Genomic DNA, 23,750 nt, shown 5'->3' with positions numbered 1-23,750 from the left:
TCTGAGAGGGAAAGGACCCAAATGACGAATCCCAGAGAGACCCCTGGGAGTAACTAGGCCTGTAATGAGCCTGCGTCCGGCGTCCAAGCGAACGCTGAATGACCACAGAACGGGGCCAAGAGATCCCTAATTATCCTGGGGGTGGGTGAGGAATTGCAACATTCTAATAACATGAGCTGGGTCAACGAGGAAACTTGCTGGATGCCACTAGGTCCCTTTCGCCAAAGCAAAGGCCCCCGGAGGAAGCCCCTTGGCCGGGGGGAGGGGCTGAGCTCTGGTTTGGTAGAAGGGACGAGAATTCAGGGTCTGGCTCATCTACGTTGCTGTGTTCGCTGAAACGCCAGGGACTCGGCCGGCTACTCCAGCACTGTGGTGTGCACGAATCCCCCCGGGAGCTGGTTACCACGCAGATTCGGATTCAGCAGGGCTGCCCACGCTGCCGGTGTGGGGGCCACAGTAGCTGGGTCGCGATGGCCAGATAGGACGGTTTCCCGTTCCAGGGTCGGGTTCCAATGAGCCTGGGCCTGGCGGGCGCTGCTGGCTTTTGCAGTGGGCCCGGCCTGAGGTCGGGAGGAAGGAGCCAGGGCAATCTCCCTACATCCCTACTTCCTGTTTGGGTGTTCGGTTTCTCTCCCGCCCGCTCTCGCCTTCGCCTCTCCCCGTCTTTCCTTCTGTGCGCGCCTTCCTCTTTGCAGCAGCCTTGTCATTATTGCAGGAGATTTATTTTTAGAGTCAAGGCCACAGAGTTGCAGATTCGGCAAGGCCTAAAACAAATCGACAAACGGAAAGTGTTTGTCTCTGAAGCGGTGTGAATGAGGGCCTTGCTAGCCGGGTCTGTCAAGAAGCTCTTATCTCGCCTTGTTTTCCCCAGTCGCCCACGTGGGCTGCCTCTTTCTGCCCCCGCCCCCCTCCCAGATCAGGAGGGAGGTTGAAACGCAAGAAGCAACTGAAATCTCATCATCTTCTCCCCCCCCCCCCCCCCGCCCAACCCCCACCCAGTGTGCGATGTTGCCAAGCCCCGCTTTGAGCTGACCTCCACGGCAGAGGCGGCAGGGTTCCGGAAGAGGGGCAAATAGAAATAAGCTAAAGTTGGCCCATGTCTGGGCCCCCAACCCTGAGTCAAGGGATCAGGGTCAAAAAGTAACGCTCGTAAAATTCAGTGAGTACACGCTAGCGAGGCTGGAGGTAGGGGTTGTGGTGATGGGGTTTGTGAGAATTTTCTTTCCTTTGCTTTGGGTTCCTAACTGGGGACCCGATGATAGAGCCTTTCCAAGCCCAACCGTTGGGAAGTGTGAGGCGAATAAGACAGAGCAGCAGCTCGGCCGACTCTGGTTCATCTCCCAAGGTCCCTTCTTTGGGGTTCTGGGGCCAGGTCCCCCCCCAGCTCCACTGCTGTGCTTACCTTAGGTGGCAATTACTTTGTCCCTGTTGGGTTCTTCAAAATCTGGGAGACCCCAGGGACCAGGTCAAGACCACCTTTGCATCCCCAGGGCATCCCGCGTGGCAGGCAATGTGCCGCGTGCACCCCGACAGATGGAAGGAGACTACGAAGCTAGCATTTACGGAATGCTTCCGGGTACTGAGTACCACGCTCAATGTTTATATGTAAATTTCATTAGCTTCCTTAACGCTCACAACGCTCTCAGGTAAGTAGTACATCCATTCTACAGAGCAGGAAACAGAGGACCGGGTGGCATCAGAGTGGGTTCCTTCTAATATATGGACTTCCAGTCGTGTGTGCTTTGGACTGTGAGTACAGCGGGACGCTAAACAACATTAGGGCATCGCTCACCTAGAGAGTGTGTAGAAAGTGCCCGTTCCAGAAAGATCTGGAGCTGGGGGCAGGTCGAACAAGTCGTACTGGTGATTCCAAAGTGGCGGGTCCTGGACCCCACTTTGAAGAGCTTGGCTCTGACCTCTGATTCCTGGTGCCATAGGGACTGCTAGTGCCCCACCGGTAGCTTCCCAGGTCTTTCGGCTTGAGAGCATTCCGGGATTGGCCGCCTGCAGTGGGGGAACTTGATCCCTTCAACCGATGACCATCAAAGAGTTAATGGATGGGGGTGCCTGGGTGGCTCAGTAGGTTAGGCTTCTGACTCTTGGTTTCGGCTCAGGTCATGATCCCACGTTTCATGAGTTTGAGCCCCGCGTCGGGCTCTGTGCTGACAGTGAGCCTGCTTGAGATTCTCTCTTTCTCTCTCTCTCTCTCTCTCTCTGCCCCTCCCCCACTCGCACACTCTCTGTCTCTCTCAAAAGAAATAAATAAACTTAAAAAAAGTTAAGGGATGAATCCTGAGCTTCCTCTTGCCCATTGGTGGGCTGATTCAGAGGTGTGCCCCCTACCGTCTATTAGAAGTACCCACCAGGATTGAGCCCCGGTTGCCCAGTGTGGAAACCAGCTCATGAATCCCGCCTTCATTACCTTCCCTCTTCTCTCCATCTCAGTTCCTCATTTCCCTGCTGATGCTTCCTGGGCTCACCTCCGCAGTACAACACTGACCCCCAAGTCCTTGTGTCAGGCTTTCCTTTTGGGGGAACTCGAATTAGGATAGCTGGTCTGCACGATAAGCAGGAGGTCCTCATCTGACAGCACCTCTCTCGCAAGTGATGGCACAAACCGGTTGTCCAAACGTCCTGTAGGCAGAAGGTGGGGGACACTAGCAGGGGAAAGGGACAGAAAGAGCAGTTGGGAGAGCCACAGGCCAACGTGGCCCCTCCATAGTCCTGCAAGATGGCAGCACCATCACATCCCGTGCAGGGACCACAGCGGTCCTTGGGAACACGGGCACAAAGCAGAGAAGGTAGTCCGCAGAGAGAATTGAACGCAGGGTCAGCTCCGTGGGAGCGGGACACGACTGGGTGCTCACTGCAGTCAAGTCGGGTCTGGCGTCCAGCAGGTACTAAGTGCTTGTTGAATGACTGAACGAATCACAGAAAAAGGGTGAAAACCATGGGGTCCCATAGAATGGGAAGCTGTTGATGGGTCTCCACTGCCTCATTCAGTGGAGCTGAATCCTTGGTCCAATGCCAAGTTTCTGTCATCCTCATCCAACATTTCCCCCACCCGGCTGAAGCTGGTTTGTCCCATGCAACCGAAAGAACTTTCACGGAGATAATAGTATAACGTTAATGACCGTGGCAAGGACAGTACCCTGTTCCTACGGAATCCATTGCCTTGTCTTCTTGAGTCCAAGCTTCCTTGGCACCATGTGGCAGAGTTCTAGCCCATGGAAATTGGGTGGAAGTGATGTACCCCAACCCTAAAAATCTCCCATTCAGGATCCTTCATTTTCATTTCCTAGCCTGCTTGGACCTTGGAAGCCACATATTGAAGCTGGTTGTACTATTTCCCACCAGGTGGAGGACACTTGGGCCCTGAGTCACCCTGTGGAAGACTGACCCCCCCAAACACCTGATTGGCATGTGCCCTGAGTGAGAAAGAAGCCTTTAAACAAAAATTTTTTTAACGCTTATTTATTTTTGAGAGACAGGTCACGAGCGGGGGAGGGGCAGGGAGAGAGGGAGACACAGAATCGGAAGCAGGCTCCAGGCTCCTCGCCGCCCTCAGCACAGGGCCCGACGCGAGACTTGAACCCACGGACCGCGAGATCACGACCCGAGCCGGAGTCAGATGCCTAACCGACCGAGCCCCCCAGGTGCTCACAGAGAAACCTTTCATACGTTTCGTCGAGCCGTTGGGATTTGTGGGATGTTTGTTACAGCTGCTTGCCTGTTCTTTTTTTTTTTTTTTTTTTTTTTTTTAGAGGAAAGTTACCTAGGGTGGAACCATAAGCACATCTGTTTTATTTTTTTATTTTTATTTTTTTTTATTTTTTTTTTTTTTTCAACGTTTATTTATTTTTGGGACAGAGAGAGACAGAGCATGAACGGGGGAGGGGCAGAGAGAGAGGGAGACACAGAATCGGAAACAGGCTCCAGGCTCCGAGCCATCAGCCCAGAGCCCGACGCGGGGCTCGAACCCGTGGACCGCGAGATCGTGACCTGGCTGAAGTCGGACGCTTAACCGACTGCGCCACCCAGGCGCCCCGCTGCTTGCCTGTTCTTGACTAACTGAAGCGCCTTCTATCCTCGGAAGAAGGAGCAGCCTCTGAACCGAAAGCTTCCCGGACGCGTTTTCTCCGATGCCGATGGCAAATGGGAGGCCGTCGCTCTCACCCCACACTTCTAGAATTCCTCGAGGGGTCTTTGAAGATGAAAACAAACAAGCATTCGGCACAGACCCTCCAGCTGCGTCAGTTACGGAGAGGCCGCTGTGAACAGGGAGCAGCGGCGGTGGCCCCGATTCCGCAACTCCCCCCCCCCCCAACTTAATCAAACAGTGATTTTGAATAGAAACAGGTTTGCGGTTTTATTTTTCACTGGCCTAAGACAGATGGTTACGATGCCAAAATCTTACATTATTTATGAGGCTGTGCAACGGTGGGGAAAGGACTGGCTTGCCGGTTCCAGGTCTGTGCCACGCGGGCGGGCCATGCTGCCTTTCGCAGCCCGTGTCCTGCTTTGTAAAGTGAAGGGAGGGAGGGTGTGAGCAACAGACAGTTTTCAGACGTGCTTTTCTGGGCTAATAGCCTAGAATTTAGCATCTGCATGTCTGGAGGAAGGGGGAGAGATGCATTTTGGAGATGAAACGGAAACGGTGCTGCGGCTTGCGATCCGTGATTGAAATCTCCAGCTTGTCTGTCTCCCCCGCCCCGAGGCCGAGCAAACAGGCATCCAGACGCGGCAGCGTGAGAGCCCTGAAGCCTGTCCTTCAGGCTCCTGGGGGACAGCACGGTGGAAGGGAAGGGCTGCCGCGAGGGAAAGAAAAAGGCCGGAGCCGAGCATCAGGCCGCCACGTCTGTGACCCAGACTGGCCATCGCCGTGGAAGGCCAAACCGGGGAGGCCCTGGCACGGGACCAGAGCTGTCACCGTCTGGGCATCTGGGCTCAGCGAGCCCCCGAGGTCAGCTGTCTCCCCAGAGTGGAGAGCAGCCAGTTCACACACTGTCTCAACTGCCAGTCGCCGCCAAGTCACGGCAAAGTATACAAGGTACCAAAGGCGGCCCGTGTCGCCCACATCCGCTTTTCCGACTGAAGCCCAGGCCCCCCGGAGGGGCCCCGGCGCCCGGGACTTGCCGTCTGCACATGCTGGCGGGGGAGGGGGGGGGACGGTTTACCCTTTTGTTGCGGACCACGCGCCCCTTTGGCGTCTGATGAAGCGGGGGGACCCCTTCTCAGAATAACGTGCTTAAAGGTGTACACCGGGATTACAGAGGAAGCAATCCCACTGGGACGCGGCCGCCCAAATATTTTCAAACGACTTTGTGATGCAGTAAATATATGTGCTTCTTTACAAATGCCTTCAGCAACGAGATTTCGGGGCAGATCTAATAACTGCTATCATTTCATCCTAGTGAGGAGTGTAAGCGATCTGTGGCGAGATCTGCAGTGACTCTGATGTGCTGTAAAGATAGCTGCGGTTTCTACTGGTGACAGTCATAGCGACTGCTGATGCTACCCTGGTTTGTTGCCCACGCTCACAATGGAAGGAAGTGCTCGATTTCAGTTAGAGGTTAGTAAAACCGAAGATGTCATTTTTTTTTTTTTCCCTCCCATCCAGGGTGGTGGACCCTTGAATCATATGCACAAACCCCTTGGCCTGGCAGGCAGTGGCTGCTAGGGGACAGGGGCACGCTGCGGACACGGGCGGGCGGTGGAGAGGTCCTTCCCTCGCCTGTCAGCGGGGCAGGTAGGACTAGACTGGATTGGCCAATCCGAGCAAAGTGCTGTCGTGTGTCGTGTAGCGTCCCCTCCCCAGCCCCGTGGTAAGAATGGCTAATTGCTGATGGCTCAACGCCCCACAGAGCCAAGAGACTTCAGGCAGCCACCGCTAAATGGTCCGAGCTGGCACCCGATCTGCCATTCCAGGGCTGGAAGCTGTCTGAGGTCCGTTTCTGCCCTGACCTGATATGATTACCCCCATGATTCAAACACGGTCCCTGCCCTCAAGGAACTTCGGAACTGATGAGCATCTTAAGGGTCGGTGCCGAGCGAGGGGGCGGTCGGAGGAGGGGGGACATCTCTGCACGGTTCCTCACCAGGCATTCCGTCATTTCACAGTCGGGGCATCGATTTTACTTTTCGACGTGTAATTTCCACCTCCTGGATTCCATTATCACTCGCTCAATATCCGACAACTCGCCATTTCTCTGGCCACCGCTCTGAGACTCATGCATTGCTGAGCATAAGCAGAAGACATTGCCTAAAACGCATTACTACCTGGACGTAATGATTGGGTTTTACACAGCCAAGACCTTGATGGTTCTGTATATAAGCAATCATTCCACCTGCTTCCTTCCCAGTCACGTGGACTCCCCAGCAGGAACTGAGAATTAACCCCCTGTGCTCAGGTCCCCGGCCCGGACTACCCCAGCCTCTCCGTCCAAGCTGCTTCTGCCTTCTGTTTCGGGGTTGCTGCCGTTAACGGATTCTCTGGAAGACACCCAAATCTGTCCACCCAGAGCTGCTGGAAGCGTTTCTTTATGAACGCAATGAGGACGTACGATGCAGTGGCAGAATCCAGCCATTCTCCAAGTGCGCACCCCAGCCCTACGGCATCAGCGTCACCTGGAAGCTTGTTAGAAAAGTGCGTTCTCGGGGCGCCTGGGTGGCTCAGTCGGTTAGGCGTCTGACTGCGGCTCGGGTCATGATCTCGCGGTTCGTGAGTTCGAGCCCGGCGTCGGGCTCTGTGCTGATCTGCTGCAGAACCTGCTTGGGATTCTCTCTCTCTCCCTCTCTCTCTCTGCTCTGTCTCTCTCTCGCGCTCAAAATAAATAAATAAACTTAAAAGACAAGAAAAATGAATTCTCTTCGGGACACTGATTTCATTTCTCTTGGATGACTGTGATGGTGATTTCACAATGTGCATCAAAACATTAAGTCGAACGTCTGAAATATACACAACTTTTTATTTGTCAGTGATACCTCAATAAAGACGGGGGCAAAAAAAAAAAAGTTAATTGTTGGCCCCGGGTTAGACCCACTAAATCAGAAATCTGGGGCAGGGTGGGCACCTGGGGTTCTCCAGGGGCTTCTGAGGTGCCAAAGACACTGCTTTGGGCGAAGATTTAGAACCTTTGGCTTGAGACCCACTTTGACCGCACCTTGGCCTCGGTGTTTCCTTTTTTGGGCCTCAGTCGCCTCTTCTGCAAAATGGAAGCCACAGCACTCAGCTTCCTTGCCTCACAAGAGGAATGACTCTCGGACGGCGAACGTAAGACCCGTTTGCAAAGCCAAGGCGAGGCCGCTGTTATCATTATCAGCTACTCCGTTGCAGGATGTTTGTGGGTGGTTGGGGAGGGTTAGGAATTTTAAGCTGAGGGACTTCAACTCCACCCGGGTTGAAGAAACATGGGGATCACTGTTTTCCACAGCAGAGACTCCCGGGGCTCAGCACCACCCCTTCCCCCAGCTTGTCTGGCTGAGGCCGTGTCACCATCCCCCTGCTGACTGGCTTCCTGGGGAGCTGAGTCCCTCACCTGAAAGTCACAAGCATTTGAATCCCTCTCCCCACCCCCCCAGCCCAACCCCAGGCCTGTCTCCGGGCTCCTCTCGTTAACAGAGTTTCTAATTCCAGGCCACTTAAAATTCCAGGGACTGGGCCACCCGGGGGTGGGGGCCGGGTGGGGGAGAGGACGGGACAGGAGCCCTGACCTAGTGACCGTTTTCACTTGCAGCTGCCGCGGGCTTGGACCTGTGCGAAGCCCTCTCTTTGGGCAGCCCCAGAAAGAATACCTGGGGCCTCCTTCTACTTCACTTACCGTGGGACATTGGCGACCCTGGCCAGATCCAAGCGTTCCTTAGATGAACGTAGGGTACACTTTAATCTTCTCAATAACCCTATTCAACAGAGCTGGGGCAAATTCAGCCGTCTGGCTCCAGACCCCCTGCTCTTTTTTTTTTTTAATATTAATTTTTATTATTTTTGAAAGAGAGAGAGAGACAGACAGACAGACAGACAGACCGTGAGCAGGGGAGGGGCAGAGAGGGAGGCACAGAATCCAAAGCAGGCTCCAGGCTCTGAGCTGTCAGCACAGAGCCCGACGTGGGGCTCGAACTCACAAACTTTGAGATCATGACCCGGGCCGAAGTCGGACGCTCAACCGACTGAGCCCCCCAGGCGCCCCCAGAGCCCGTGCTCTTAACTGTGATGCTAAACCATCCCCCCTCCCTGGAAGGACCTTGGGGACAGGAAGAAACAGATGTCCTCTAGCCTGTGTGAGGGATTTTGTGATTTCTCGGGAGCTGGAACATTCTTCTCTGAAGAATCTCATCTTAAAACAATGTTCTGCCCCCGGGGAAGGACGTTTTAAGTTTGGATGTGATAGAAGGAATCAGAAAATAGAAAATAAAGGTTAACTGCACAGATCATCAAAAATGCTTAACGCAAAGACGAAAAAAAACTAAGCCACGCTCCGATCAAATTATAAAGGGAAACCCGATTGAGGACAATACGTATAGTTGATGCAGTTATTTCATGAAAGCTCATTTTATGACTTGATCTTAGTAAATGAGCAAAATCCACAGGTAGCTGAAGAGGGAAATATAAGATATACATTTAATTTCTAGGTTTCTGTTATGTGAACATAATCCAAAAATAGAAAACAATTTTATGTCCAGTTCCCAAAAACATTTAAAGCGTTGTGCCCACAACAGCCACCGCTGGAGAGGTCAGGATAGCGAGAATCCACGGGTGTGTAGCTCGTGGCAGTTTAAACGGGTGCAGTGATGACTGTTGTCCCCTGTGTCTTGGTGGCCTTCCTCCTGGAATTTATCCAAAAGAAGGGGAAAAGTAGGTAAATGAGCTGCTAGGATATGCCCTTCCTCTTCCTACCGTGGGCTGTCGACGAAGCCAGCCACCGTGGTGGCCTCACGCTCGGGACTCTTGAAGCCATCCAGTGGCTCCGACATCCGGACCGAGGGGATGGAGGTCGGGGCATTCTCGAATCCCCTCTCCTGTTGAACTCCATCCACTCTTGTGTACTGGCTGAATCCCGGGGTAATTATTGCTGGGAATGACTGACACCTGAAAAAAACACACGGGCCAGGAAGCACATGAAAAGAGGCTCCAACATCGTTAGTCATTAGGGAAATGCAAATCGACACCGCAGTGAGGATGGCTAGGATTTACGAAAAAAAAAAAAAAAAAAAAGGAAAATAACAAGTGTTGGCAAGGATGTGGAGAAATAGAAACCCCGTGGGAACATAACCGGTGTAGCTGCTGCGGACGAGAGGCAGGGCCTCAAAAAGTTAAACACAGACTTGCTGCGGGATTAGCAATTTCATGCGGAAGCGTGTACCCGAGGGAATCGAAAACGTTCGTCCACCCAAAAAACGTGGGCACGCATGTTCATGGAGAGCCCGCCCCGAATAGAAACGGCCCAAATGTTCATCAGCTGGTGAAGGGGTCCACGAAACGAGGTCTAGCCACGCGGTGTTAGCATCCCGCCACAGAAAGGAATAAAAGACTCAGCTGCTACATCCTGGATGGACCTTGAAGACGCGATGCTGAGTGATAGAAGCCAGGGACACAAGGCCACCTCTTGTGTGATTCCATTTGTATGAGGTGTCCGCAGTCGGCACGTCTACAGGAACCGGAAGGAGATCGGGAGTTGTCGGGGGCGGGGGAGGGGAGAAGGGAGAGTGGCTGCTTCATGGGTACCGGATTTCTTGTCGGGAGATGAAATGTTCTAGCGTTGCAAAGCGGTGAGGATTGGACAACGTTGTAAAGGCACCGAATGCCGCCGCCGTGTACATGCTGAGATGCTTCGCATGGCGAATTTTACGTGATGTGAATTTTACCTCAAGAAAAGCAAATATGGCTAACTACCCCTGCTATGGATCGGTGGCTATGGTAGGAAGGCTCCCCTATTACTTTTAATGCTTAGACCAAGCCTTTGGGGACTGAGGCAGGTATTAATATCTTCATTTTAAGGGCACCTGTGTGGTTCAGGCGGTTGAGCGTCCGACCGGCACACGTGTGTGCATGTGTGTGTGTTGGCGCGGCTGGTTTTTTGTTTTTTGTTTTAACTTTTTTGATGTGTATTTATTTTTGAGAGAGGGAGAGACAGAGCGCGAGTGGGGGAGGGGCAGAGAGAGAGGGAGACACAGAACCCGAAGCGGGCTCCGGGCTCCGAGCTGTCAGCACGGAGCCCGATGCGGGGCTCGAACTCACAGGCCGTGAGATCGTGACCTGAGCCGAAGTCAGACGCTTCACCGACTGAGCCACCCAGGCGCCCCCGCCGTGGCTATTTCTACCTCAACCTCTTCCCCCAGCTGCACACCCTGACAGGCTGACTTCATCACAGGCTAGCTGGGGAGCCTTGAACATTCCAGCCTCAGGTGCCAGGTAAGGGGCAACCAGGACAGGGGACCCAGTAAGACAGAACATTCTCCAAGAGCATGAGGGCCCCGCCTGAGGGCTTCGCAGAAATGCCTGATTATTAATCTGACCAGGAAAGATTTGGGGGGTGGATTAGTTGTTATACATTCTTCCCCGACACCTCTGAGGGATTTAACACAAGCCAGATCACAATAGCAGTGGGGGAATTTTCTAACCCAAATCTGACGACTTAAGGGCAAGGGCCTGCTGTAATCTCGAAAATTTACCCGGAAACGATGTGTCCCTTCTACCCCTTGTCCCAGCCTCCGGGGCAACTTCTTGGTCAGCCCAGGGGGTTGGTGAGGGTGTATGGGTACATGTGGATATCAGGTGTCCCTGCGACCAAGACCACCCAAATGAGGGTGACTTTGAGCTGATTCTTGCCTGGCTTCCTGCTGGACCTCCCAGAATGCTCTAGAACAAAGAGGACAGGTCTGAGGGCTCTCGCTGGAACTCCAGTGTGGCAGATGGCCTCCCTGAGCTGGTCTACGGGCTTGCTGGCTTTCAGTCCCGTGTGCTTGTCTCATACACACAGCTGACTGACCTCCTTCTCAATGTGTGTGTGTGTGTGTGTGTGTGTGTGTGTGTGTGTGTGTGTGAATGAGAGAGAAGCAAATAAAATGCCTCAGGAGGGTGGGTCCCTGTTCCGTGCACTTAGACTGCCAGCCTGGTACCTGCCTTGAGGACTCTGGGCAAAGCCCTGGCCCACCAAGGAGCAGGGCCATCTGGAGGGGGAGGAGGGGAGGGTGTCTCTGAGTCCGTGACCTTGGCCTCTAGGCCTTTGGGTGACTCTCCTGGGCGTCTGGCTGGATTTGGCGAGCTCTGTAGCTGCTGAGTCCGTCGGGGCTGCCCCGGGGCCGTCTCCCGCCTTCTCTGCCACATTCTTTTTCTCAGACAAACAGATTCCTTTGCTCACTGGAACAGCGGAGCGGGAGGACCAGCTGTAAAAACAAACACACGGCAGCTGACTGGAGGGCTGTGGGCTGTTTTCTGGGGTCTGCCTGGGCCTAGAACTCCCGGCCGCAGTGGGTGCCCTGGCTTGAACCCAGGGAGGGGAGGGGGGGCCTGTCCCTTTGCTGCCTGGGTGTGGGCCAGCCCTGCTCCTGGGGTTCTCTTTACAAAGGCGGTCCTCAGAGGCTCCTGGCAGTCTTGCTCTCCAAGCCCCCTGACGGGCTGTGACTGTCTCCAGCCAAACCTGGAGAGAAAATATTTAGAGAAAGGCCTTTCCTAAGCAGAATCGGCTCTTGGAGCCTTGGGAGTGGTCCCGGGCCTCCCTTCGGAGACACCCCGGGCTGCCCTGAGTGGGCAAAGCAGGCCATGGTAGGGTCGTGGACCCTCCCCAAGTCTGGGCCGCGAGGACAGCTTATTACGTCTCCGATTGTATTTCGCAGTGAGCGATGAACCACACGCCTATTGGAAAATCTCCTCAGAGGTAAGGAAACAGACCCAGACAGCGGTGGTGGTCCACGGCCCGTCAGAACATTCTCTCCTCTCCCTCCTTGGTGCGGAACACCCAGGCCGGGCTGTACACGGTGTGAGGTTGTCAACCACACGGTCGGGGCCCCACCCGACCGCTCTCGGCTCTGCAAGCCGCACGCAACTTCCCGCCCCACGCAGCCCTCCCGGAGCCTGGCGTGTGGTGAGTGGGAGCCGTGCCCAGCCCAAAGCCCAAGCATGCCTGCCCAGCCAGGAATCCCTCAGGAGTGTCCGGGCCTCCCGATGCGGAGCAACGCCTTCCAGTGCTAGGTTTGGGGTTGTCTATACGTTTAACTGACCAGCCTTTTCTCGTGCCCCGGCTGTCATGGCGAGACCGCAGCCTGGGTGGCTGAAACAACACACATGTACTTTTCTCGCAGTTCTGGAGGCCGTAAGTCTGGGATCGAGGGGTCAGCAGCGTTGGTTTCTTCTGACGCCTCCTTCTCTCGTTGGCTTGTAGATGGTCGTCCCTTCCTTACCTCCTCACATCTTCTCTCTGTGCATGTCTGTGTCCTAATGTCCTCTTTTATAAAGACACCGGTCAGATTGGATCGGGGCCCACCCCAATGACCTCATTTTCCCTGAATCACCTCTGTAAAGGCCTTATCTCGGATATAGTCACATTCTGAAGTCCTGGGGGGGTTTGGGCTTCAACGTATGATTTTCAGGGGGACACAGTTCAACCCATAACAACCAGACTCCTCCTGGCCCGCCAGAAACGGAGAGGGCCAATGTCCCCTTGCTGAATTCTGCCGTGCTTTCTCGGCAATCTGGGCTATGTCTGTGAGGCCCGGGGCCGCAGGCACGGCCTAGCACGAGGCCAGCACGCCAGAGGCAGGAGGCCTCACGGGCCACCTCATCCACAGAGGCACTCCCTCATCTGACAGGGGAAGGGGCAGGCCCAGAGCGAGGAGGGATCTGGTCGGTGTCACCCAGCCCAACTTGGATGGTGGGGGGACTTGTGTTTCCCAAGGGCCAGGCCCGGGTCCCGTGTCTGCACCCTGCCACCTCGCCCCACCGTGTCTCTTCTTCCCACTCCTGCCCGCAGGCCTGCTTCCCACCCCTCCTAGCTCCCCGCTACCCCTCTCCCCCCCGCCCCCAGTTGTGGCCTAGCAGATGCTGCTTCCACAGCTTTCCTCGAAGAAGGGAGAGAGTGAGGCCTGCCTTCCTGGAGGGCCAGCCCCCACTTTTGCTGGCGGTTGCCCCAGGTCCGGCCACGCTCTCTCTCAGGATGGGCCTGGGCAAATCTCCTGGTCACGCCCCCCTCCCATCTCCCACCTCCCAGGCACTGCGGGTGACGGGGGCTGGGTTCTTCGAGAAACAGACTCTGAGATGGAGTTTAGCTGCGGGGTGTTTATTAAGGAGGACCGTTGGGGTCCACACCTGAGGAAGGGTGAGGACAGAACTGGGGTGGGCAGAGGGAGGAGCCTCAGCTGGGCCCAGGGGGAGCTCTGTAGCCCAATGGCCCCTCAGAGCGGTCCCCAGATGATACTCCCCATCAGTCATTGGGTGTGGGCTGCCCGGGAAGGTGTGGCCGTGGCCAAGAGCTCTCAGTAGGTGAGTCAGACCTTGCAAAGGGAGCTGGATGGTGCGTCGCAGTGCCTGCCACGAGGGATGATGATGTCACTTGTAAGTGCTTTGAAAGAAACTCTGAGCCAGCTATCTCGCCAGTCCCCGACAGGTGCCTTGCCCCCAGTGGGTGCTGCCTGATAACCTGTGGAATGGTGCCATCATCTGAGACCCGCCCCAGAGGCCTTAAGGAGTGTGTCCCTGGGGGCGTCTGGGTGGCTCAGTAGGTTGAGCGTCTGACCCTTATTTCGGCGCAGGTCATGATCTCACGGTTCGTGGGATCGAGCCCCTCACCGGGCTCTGCACTGACAGCATGGAGCCTGCTTGGGATTCTCTCTCTCTCTCTCTCTCTCTCTCTCTATCAAAATAAATAAATAAACATTAAAAAAAGAAGTGTGCTCCTTTTCCAAGTTGCTAAGAGACTAGCGCTTTGTGGTTTCTTGGGGCTAATGAGAGACACCTTCATTTCTCACGGGGCAAGGATGGATCATTTGGGACAGTATTTACAGGTGGGGTGCCAGTGGCTCTCTGGGTTTCCAGAGCGCTGTTCACCATGGAGGCCATTGCTTAGCTCTGGTCAAAGCAGACTGTGTTTCAACCCACAGGGAGGAAACTGGGCAGAAGTCAGGCATCGTCCGGAGAGAAGAAGATCTCCTATATCCCTTCACTTCTTCCTTTATGTTGAGAGGGAAATCCCAACCAGACAGGAAGAGGGATGGGGAGAGGCTATTCCTTCTGCTTCGGGAGGACGGTGGGAAGGTGGCGGGAAGATGGGGCTGAGGCTGGGGAAGCATTCTGAAGGAGTTCCGCTCACCCGCTCGGGGATCTGGCGGGAGGGGGGATATTTGAGAAGTGAAGGGCATGTCTCGGGCAGCGGCATAGCAGCGTCTGGCTGTGTTGGGGGCTCTGGGAGGACAGTGTGGAGCCTGCAGCCTGTACTCGTGCGGCGGGCTCCACATCAGAGAACTCGGAGCGGTGGCACCGTGTGCTGAGCAGAGCCGTCCTTGTTGCTTGGCGGCTGGCGATGGCGCTGGAGCTTCCGTTGGTGGAAGTAACGTAGCTGTGTTGAGGCCAGTGGGCCGAGGCCCAGGGCCAGATGGGGGAATGTCACCGAGTCTTCGAGGGTTCCACGGCACCCATGATTGCTGAGGGCAGACGGAGCTGGCTGGGGTGACGGGTCTCTGACTGCACCCAGGTGGCTGGACCAGTTCTCTGGGCGCACACTTAAGTCAGGGAGGTGGTGGTGGGGGGGGGACTGTCCGCACCTCAGCAATCACCATTCCAGGGGCGACCAAGACCAGACACTCCGCGGCAGAGACCTGGAACCTTCCAGGGGGAGGGGCCTGTGCGGCGATCCACTAGGACCTGACTCCTCACTCTGCACGAGGCCCCATAAGCCCTCATCCTTCAGAAGCTATTCAGAAGTGTGGTCTCAGGACCGGCAGCCCCTGCCTTACCCGGAACCTTGGTAAGAAGGCAGAATCTCGTCCCCCCCCCCCGCCCCCCCCACCCCCGGCTGTGCAGGAAGTTAAGTCTCCCCAGGGGATCTGTGTGCACATTAAAGTGTGAGAGGTGGCGGCATGAGTTCCGTTCTCCTCCCCCATATGCCCCGACGCCACCCTGTAGGAGAGCAGTACAGGGCACGTGGAAATATAAGAGCACCCGGGCACGAACGTGGTGGCTCCGAGGGGGAAGCCACGTAGCCGGTGAGCGACAGAAGTGGGATGAGAACCCACACGCTCTGACCTGGCGTTACAGCGCCAGGCCACAAACTGGCACCTGTCCACGGTGAGCTAAGCACAGAAATTGGGAGCCAGCGTTTAGCCACCTTGACGGCAACTTGACAGGATGTTTATGTCTGTTAGACGATCGAACGATGAAAGTTCGGGCTTGTATTTTGTAGCTCGTGTTTCTTCTTCACTTCCTTTTTCTAGCAACTCATATTTATTGTACTTGACAAAAGTATCCGCCCGTGACGGATTGAAATTAATTAACAAACAAACCAACACAAACAAGCCCGGTCCCACATCCTCAGATAGTTCGAGAATCCCTGCCGGGTGCCGTGCCATTTCCAGCCGAGAGGAGAGAGTCTCTGAACAATCCGGGAAACATCACAGGCTTGCCCCACCCTGGGCAGAACGCATGAGCCCTGAGGCCTGAGGGGCCAGGCTAACTCGGAAGGCGTGGGTCATCGTTGTTTTCTCTTTCCAAGTTTCCCAGAGGCCTCGCTACCATAGGGAGGCGGTGGGTAGGTATTCGCGGGGGGCGGGGGGGGGGGGCTCAGGCTAAGTCATTCCATCTCCCCGCGCCCGGCAGCTGGGACACCTGCAGGTAAGTCAGCGGCGGGGTCCTTCCCTGATGTGGCCGCCGGCCTCCCGACCTGTGGGATGGCGCCCTTCTCTCCCCACCAAACCTGGAGCATTCTCGTCCGGCAGAGGAACGAGCGCTTTCTTTTTATGAGCCTACAGACCTCCGGCCTCCCGGCCTCCCGGCTGGCCGGGCGCCAGGGGCCGGGCCCGACACACAGGCCCACATCCCCACCCAGACCCGCGGTCCTGGCTTCTCCCGATTCTGGAGCGTCTGAGTCACCACGCCTCGGCCGCCTCCGTGAGAGGCTTCTCCAAACAATAAAGCAACAGGCTCTCCGAGGGGCCTGCTGATAGCAATCTATCACCACGTCTACGCTGGGGCCTCCTTTTCCTGCCAGCCGTGAATGCCTCTAATCCAGCGAAGCGGGCTGTGGGTGTCAAATTGTGAACCGCTAAGCAGGGCGAGGAGGTCCATCACATGTGGGGTGTGTGGGCCTCCCCCGTCCTTCCCGACAGCCCGGTGTGTCCGCAGGCCCGATAAGGGAGGGCGGGAGAGGCGGGCTTCTTCTGTCCCCGGGGCAGCCGCCGGCACATTTGTCCGGAATCATCAGCCACCCGGCTTCCTGAGACGTGCCCGGGGCCGGGGCGCGCCCGTCCACCTGCGGGAACCGGGCGTCTGGTGGCCGCCCTGTCAGATTAGCCCCACGGCTGGCCCCTGTTTAATGAGCGTGGCACCTGGTGCGCAGCTAAAGCCCTGTTTGTTTAGAGAGCCTCGCTGGCTGCGCCACGCGTCGCCTGCACCCAGCCGGGAGGGGCAGGCCCCGGAGGAAGCCTTGTTCCTTTCTTCTTTCAGAACCGAGCCCTGGCCCGCCCTGGCTAAGGTCAAAAGGATCTTGGCAAAGGCCTGCTGGGGCCCGGAGAGCCGTATTTCCTGAGGGGCTGAGGCTGGCCGCGGGGGGGGGGGGGGGGGCAAAGGCAGTGGGGGGGGGGACACCCGGGGATGCAGGTGACAAGGCAGCAGGGGCCTTGGCCGGTCTGCCCCCTTCCTTGACAGACCTCCTGGGGCTGCGTGCAGGCCCCGCTGGCCCCGCTGCCCTGGGCTTTCACTTTGATTGCTTTTCAGCGTGGCTGCAAAGGAAAGTGGCCGGAGCCATAGCGCCAAGAGTTCCTGTGTTCCTTTACCCAGACTCCCCAAGCGTTTTCGGCCAATTTTTACCAATTTGCAAGCGTGCACGCTCTCTCCACACACACACACACACACACACACACACACGCCTGCCGCTCTCCCCCTGAATCTTTCGAGATCAAGTGGCAGACACGATGCTCCTTTGCCCCTAAATATTCCACTTGCATTCCCTCAAAGTGCAAAATGAAGGACATTCTCGTAAAATCACCACAGTCTAGTTGATCAAAATCAGGAAATGAACAGGGAAGCAGTCCTATTACCTGATTGACAGCTCTTATTCAAATTCTCATTAGTTGTCCCACTAATGTCCTTTGTAAGAAAAGAAATAAAATATTTTTCTGGCCCAGGATCTAATCTTGAGTCATACATTGTATTCAGTTATTGGGCCTTTTTAATCTCCTTTAATCTGGCGTGGTCCCTTAGTCTGTCTTTGCCTTTTGTGACATGAACACTTCTGAAAAGTCTAGGCCGGGATTCTTTGTGTGGACTATCGCTTAGTTTGGCTTCGTCTGATGTTTCCTGTGACTAGATTCAGGTTCTGTGTGTTGGGCAGAAACCCCGCCGAGGCGATGTGTGTCCTTCTCAGGGCATCGTATTGGGAGGCACATGATGTCCATTTGATCCATTACTGGTGGTGTTTACTTTGATCACTTGGTGACGGTGCTGTCTGCCAGGTTTCTGTACTGTGTTGCTATTTTTTTCTTTGTAATGAATAGGCATCTTATGGGCAGAGCAATCTTTTAAAAACAGGAAATGTGATTAGGTCACCTCCTGTCCCTAACCCCAGTTGAAATCCTGATGACTTATCTTGGTGTCCCCGGAACCTCTGTGATCTGGCCTCTGTTAAGCACTTGTGCTGTCGCCTCCTTATCACCTTTCTGGGAACCCGAGGCACGCGGGCCGTCCTGCTCTTGCCAGAACGTGCCAAGTTCATCCCCCCCCCCCCCCCCACCCAGGCCCTGCCTTCGTAATAGCTGTTCCCTCGGCCTAGAATGCTTTTCCACCCAGTCAACGTGGGCCTACTTCTTTGTGTCTTTCGCAGTTCGCCTCACAGGTCCCCTGAGAGAGGTCTTCTCTGGCCACCCGCCTAAAGTCGCCCCCCGGTCGTCCCACCAAAGCGTCCCGTTTGTGGTCTCAGCGTAGGACTTACCACCACCCGCCGTTTGCTCATTTGCTTGTTGTCCGTCTCTCCCAGAAGAAGAAAGCAGGGACCCCGTGCACCTCGCTCAGTGCTGTGCCTGTGCTTCTAGCGCAGAGCCTGGCCCGCAGCAGTGGGGTGAATATTGATCAAGAATTTGCTGGATGAATGCATGACAAAGTATTGCTCGGTGGTGCATTGCAAGCTGGGGTTCTAACCCAGAAGTCTTGGAGTCCTGCCAGATCGTCTGTGTTGGCCACAGGGCAGCTTTGCTGGGCTTGGGCACACAAGTAGAGCAAATGACAACAGGGTAGCTCAGGGTTCCCTGCGTCGCGCCCTTAAGGGGGGAGCGACAGGAAACATCGAGAAAGCATGCTGAGATGGAGTAGGGAGGTGGAGGGATCTCTGAGCCCTGAAGTACAGATGCTTCCCTCCCCTAACCCTCTCCCGTCCTTCACTCCTTCCTTCCTTCCTTCCTTCCTTCCTTCCCTCCCCTTCAGGTATTGGGGGCCGAGGGGTAGGGGGTAGGGAATCAGACAGAAATATACTTACATTCAAAGCACAACAACAGCCCGGATGTTGGCGGGTGCAGAGAGGCAGGAATTGCCAGCCCAGCCCGGCCACTAGCAGGGAGGCAGGTGGGCTTGTTCCGAGCTGGGGACAGTCTGCCAGGGGACCGGGAAGCATGCGGGAGGGGAGGGGAAGTCAGGCAGTGGTCTACCCATGCGGACTCCCCCGCCCCGCGCCGTGGCCGGAGGGCTGCGGTCGCCACCCCTAGAGCTGCTGCCCCGCAGGTCAGTGCACAGGGAGGGTGTGGCGCCCTTCTGGACTTTGGGTCTGACAGTCGACTGGAAGGAGAGGGCAACGCTTAACCCCAGGGGGCAATTTCAGGGGAGAGAGGCAAGGATGGGTCGTTTCCTGCAAACGTCGCCCCAAGTCACGCTGCCTGCGGGGAATCCCCGCGTGGGACCGTGCTGCTGGGCGTGTGCCTCTGTCACCACCAGCAAAGTGAGGATGGCTTGACGTGCTGTGTCTCCCTCATTCCTCTCCTCTTTGTTTCTCTCAGGGAATGTCTTAGTCGGCCTGAGAGAAACAAAGAGGAGGGGAATGTGGGAGAGACAGCACGCCAAGCCATCCTCACCACGGACTGGGGGGCTCAAATAGCACCCAGGTATTTCCTCACGGTTCTGGAAGCTGGAAGTCCCAGATCAGCGTGCCACTAGACTTGGTTTCTCCTGAGGCCTGTCTCCTTGGCTTGTCGATGGCCGCCCTCTCGCTGTGTCCTCCCACGGCCCTTCCTCTGCGTGCATGCAGGAGGGGCAAGCTCTCTGGTGCATCTTCTGGAAAGGACCCCAGTCCTGCTGAATGAGGGCCCCGCCCTCACGAGCTCAAACCTCAGCCACCTCCTCAGTCACACGGAGGGCGGCGGGAGGTTAGGGCTTCTACATAGGAATTTGGGGAGACAGAGTTCATTCATTCGTTCCATTGCAGGGAGGGGCCTTGGACTCTTAGCAGACCACCGTGGACATTCTCCCACCAGGTAGGTCTTCTCCGGAGCTGTCTCTTCACTCTGAATGCTGCTGGGACTCGGGGATTGTGTCAAGAAATCTTCCTGGAGGGGGCGCCTGGGTGGCTCCGTCGGTGAAGCGGCCGACTTCGGCTCAGGTCACGATCTCGCGGTCCGTGGGTTCGAGCCCCGCGTCGGGCTCTGTGCTGACGGCTCGGAGCCTGGAGCCTGTTTCGGATTCTGTGTCTCCCTCTCTCTCTGCCCTTCCCCCGTTCATGCTCTGTCTCTCTCTGTCTCAAAAATAAATAAAAAAATTGAAAAAAAATTTAAAATATTTTTTAAAAATTTTAAAAATTAAACAAAAAATTTTTAAAGAAATCTTCCTGGAAATGTCTGGGCACACCTAGGCAATACTGCTGACCTTAATGAAATGAAACCCAGGCTCTCTTGGGTGAGCCCTAGAAGGAGAAGTGTCAGATGGCAAGAGGGGGAGTAGAGGGCTCTGTGTGTGGGCCCTGGGGCTGGGGTTCTGGCCTGAGATTCATTTTCTCCCACGTCTCTGTGGGCACAATACAACTTCCAGGCAGGAAGGGGCTGCCGGATTCTTCTGCCCTGCCCCCTGCCCCCCCCCCTTTGGGCACGTGAACCACCAACCTGTCCCCCCTTTCATCCCCCAGGCCAGGTGTGGCCCAGGACCCCTGCTTTCTTCTCAGGAGCCCACTGAAACGAGGCTGGAACTTTCTAGAAACCTCTGTGATGGCAAATGAGAGAGTACCCAATGGAAGCCTTACCAACCAGCTTTGGAAGTCACCCGCTGTCACTCCCACCAGATTTTCTTTGTTAGAAGGCGGTCACAGGGGCTGGCCTTATTCAAGGGTAAGGGATTGGAACCCACCTCTCGACGGCAGGAAAGTCAAAGGCTTGGCAGCCATGCTTGAGAATCGCCGCAGCGGCTCCCAGCGCCCTTCCCATTCCCAGAGGACTCGGGACGTACGGCTCTACCCTTCGCGATGCGTGGTCTCTCTTCCCACAGGACCGCCATCACACCACCTACGGCCTTCGTGGGAGCCAGACCAGGAGAGAACGCCGTGCTTTCTCTCTGGCTGAGGCCAGACCAAGACTCTGCACAGGGGAATAATTTGGTGCCCCTCCACAGAAGGAAAAAAATGGATTTCCCACCAATACATTTCCCACCATGTAAAACAAGATGGAGGTGTGTTCCTCTCTCACGAGCAGGCTTATGTGTGACATGCGAGCCCTGGTTTATTAAGTCCTTAGGGACCCAGACTGCCGCTTTGCCAGGCATGGCCTCCCGTCCTCAGGTCACCTGTTGGTCCCAACTGACTGCTACAGTGACATTCCGGCCATCGGAGAGGAGAAAGGACCAAGAAGAAGCAGTAGAGGGTCCCCAGAACTGAATTGTGATACTTCTGATTATAGCCTATTGGCCAAAACTCACCCACGTGGTCACTCTTAGCTGTGAGGGGCTGGGACGTGGGGTCTGTATGCCGGGGGGCCACGTGCCCCGCTCCAATCGCTGATCCTCTTAGCGGGGAAGAGGGGGGAGAAAAGACACCGTAGGTTAAGAAGTGGACTCCGCCAAACTTATTCATTAAAACGTTTTATGCGCAGACAGATTTACTCACTAATTTACCTCCCCTGGCTGTAGAAAAATTAATGGTCTAAAAAAGGGGCAAAGTGTCTTACACTTTTTGTGGTTCTTTTCCTCGTATCGGCTCGCCTTGGCAATTTCCCAAGTCAGAAAATTTGGCGGGGGAAGCCTATCGAAGGGCTTACAAATCATCTAAGAAAACGAATCATTGTTTGCCGTGAGTAAGAAAGTTACACCATGCTTTATTTGGTTTCAGATTTTCAGCTGATCGCAACTGTATGTGTGTATTACAAAAATACCCAGAGAGAGGGGTCAGTGCCAGCCAGGGTGTTTTTTAAATTTCCATATAAGGCTGCTGTTTACTTTGGTAGGAACTTGTGGAAACTTGCGTCAACTGGCAGGGGTATTTCTATTTATTCCAGTGGTATTTTGGACCCTCTAACAGACTGGTGCCCTGGGAAGCTACCCAGCTGGCCTGCCCAGCTAGCTCAGTGTCTGAGGACACGAGGAGGGACTCTGCAATTTATAGAAGACCGGGGTTCTGCCTGAAAGGTATGACCTTGGCCTTAGGGTTCTCAATGTGTGAACTGTGCCTCCACCTACTACCCCGACCCGGCTCATCGTCTAAGAGACCGGATTCATTTCCCAGCGCTGCTGTAGTGGAGTATCATGGATGGAACGGCTTCAACGACGGAAATGTGCTGCCTCACAGCTCCGGGGGCTGGTCGTCCACAGTCAAGGTGTCAGCGGGGCCACGTTCTCTCTAACCTCTGGCACTTCCTTGGCTTATGGTGGCATAATTCCAATCTTCGGATGGCGTTTTCTCTGCACGCACGTGTGTGTCCTGATTTCCCCTTTTTACGGGGATACCACTCACACTGGAGTAGGGGTCCACCCTACTCCAACGCGATGTCGTCTTCATTAATGACATTGACAATGGCCCTGGTTCCAAACGCAGTCATGTTCTGAGGTACTTAGGGATTAGGACCTCAACAGGTGAATTGGGGGAGGGGACGCAACTCAACCCATAACACAGACATCCACATACGGGATGATTGTGTGTATGTGTGTGTGTGTGTGCGCGCGTGTGCGTGCGTGTGTGTGTGTGTGTGTGCCTCTGCACACCGTGGCCTCAAGCTTCCTGATTTTTTTTTGTTTTTTGGTGGAGGGGAGAGTGGTTTCCACCAGTGATAACAAGATGGCTGATGGGAAAGTGGTTCACACGAAGGACTTGGGTTCTTTCCCAACAAAGACAGGGTGACTAGAGTCTAGGGAGAGTCTGAAATTGGACAACCACAGGCAGCTGCAGCTGGAGCAGGAGCATTGCCATCTACTGGAATAGGCATCTAAGCGGAGCTACTTTGAGTCTGCGTTGGTTATAATGTAGTAGGATGTTTGCCTCTAGAGTCAACGCGTTTGGTTCTAATAACAAAACCCCGCTGGATACGGTGTAGACAATGGGGAGATTATCACGTCCTGTGATCCAGAATCCCAGAGGCAAGCCAGCTCCTGGGTTGGTTAACTCAGCACTGGGTCATCCAGGACCCAAGTCCCTCCCACCTTTTTGTGCTGGCATCGTCGGCATGTCGGTGTTGGTCCTCTGTCTCGCTTCCCTGCGTTCACAGAAGGGCTCCTCTGGTTCCGGCAGCCGCGTCCCAACACCAGTCCGAAGGCCTGATGAGAGAAGGCACCTTCCTCGAGTCCCTTTAAAAGAGTCCCAACAGATTTCCTCTCACACGTCATTGATCAGAATCGTGTCGCTGGGAAGGGAAATGGAGTTGCCCTGACTCACTGTGCCTTATCAAGCTTCACTGTCTAGAGTCGGGGAGGGGGGGCCAGGAGCCCTTGAGGCCCATTGACTGCCCTGTCCTTGAACAAAATCGGGGGGAGGTTGGCAGGGCAGAAGTGGGGAGGCCTACTGGGAAAGCACCTCCCCAAATCCGCCACATAGGCCCTGGGTCAAGTGGAAGGACAGGAGGCTTTCTCTGCCCGGGTAAAGGTGGGGTGGCAGGGTGCAGGCGGGGAGAGAGCGCGAAAGCCACGTAGAGCCGTCCATCGATACCTTCTTAGAATAACAGTTCTCATCAGGCACTGGGTCTGACTTTAAGCTGACAAATGATTTTCTTTCACAATAAAAGTACAAACAGAATCCTAATTAATGAATTTGCCAATAGCTGTTGCCTATTTTATGGGCCTCAGCCCAGATTCAGTCTGCGGACAAGATGAGTGAGTGTGCGTGTGTGGATGTGGCCATAAATCACCCGGGGCCCGGGACAAGGGCAGTCTTCCCTGGGATCTTCCCAAGCAGCCCTGCCGGAGGGAGCTGAGATGGCCATGGCGCCTACGGGAGATCTGTGACGGCAGACACTGGCCTCGGCTCAGGCTCACGGCTGCTGCTGCGTGTGGCTGTGAGGGCTAACGTTTTCCTGAAGACATCATGGGCCCGATCTCCTCTCACCCCGGGTGCGTATTTCTCCTCTTATCATTTCTACCCAGGGAGAGGCCGTGCTGC

General features: G+C 55.3%; 1 long non-coding RNA gene across 1 annotated transcript; it reads left to right on the top strand.

Moving 5' to 3' along the window:
* The first annotated feature begins 4,740 nt into the window (after positions 1-4,740).
* Positions 4,741-5,719, top strand: LOC124509178 (uncharacterized). Its single transcript, XR_006961418.1, has 3 exons — positions 4,741-5,050; positions 5,415-5,522; positions 5,621-5,719. It is a non-coding gene; the product is annotated as an uncharacterized LOC124509178 (long non-coding RNA).
* The last annotated feature ends 18,031 nt before the right edge of the window (positions 5,720-23,750 follow it).

The sequence above is a fragment of the Lynx rufus genome, unplaced genomic scaffold (assembly GCF_022079265.1).
Source record: "Lynx rufus isolate CCGP_SWC_20201006 ecotype Redwood Valley unplaced genomic scaffold, mLynRuf1.p SCAF_14, whole genome shotgun sequence".
Lineage (NCBI taxonomy): Eukaryota > Metazoa > Chordata > Mammalia > Carnivora > Felidae > Lynx > Lynx rufus.
The sequence above is the reverse complement of the archived record's forward strand: the minus strand, read 5'-3'. Positions and strand labels throughout refer to the sequence as shown.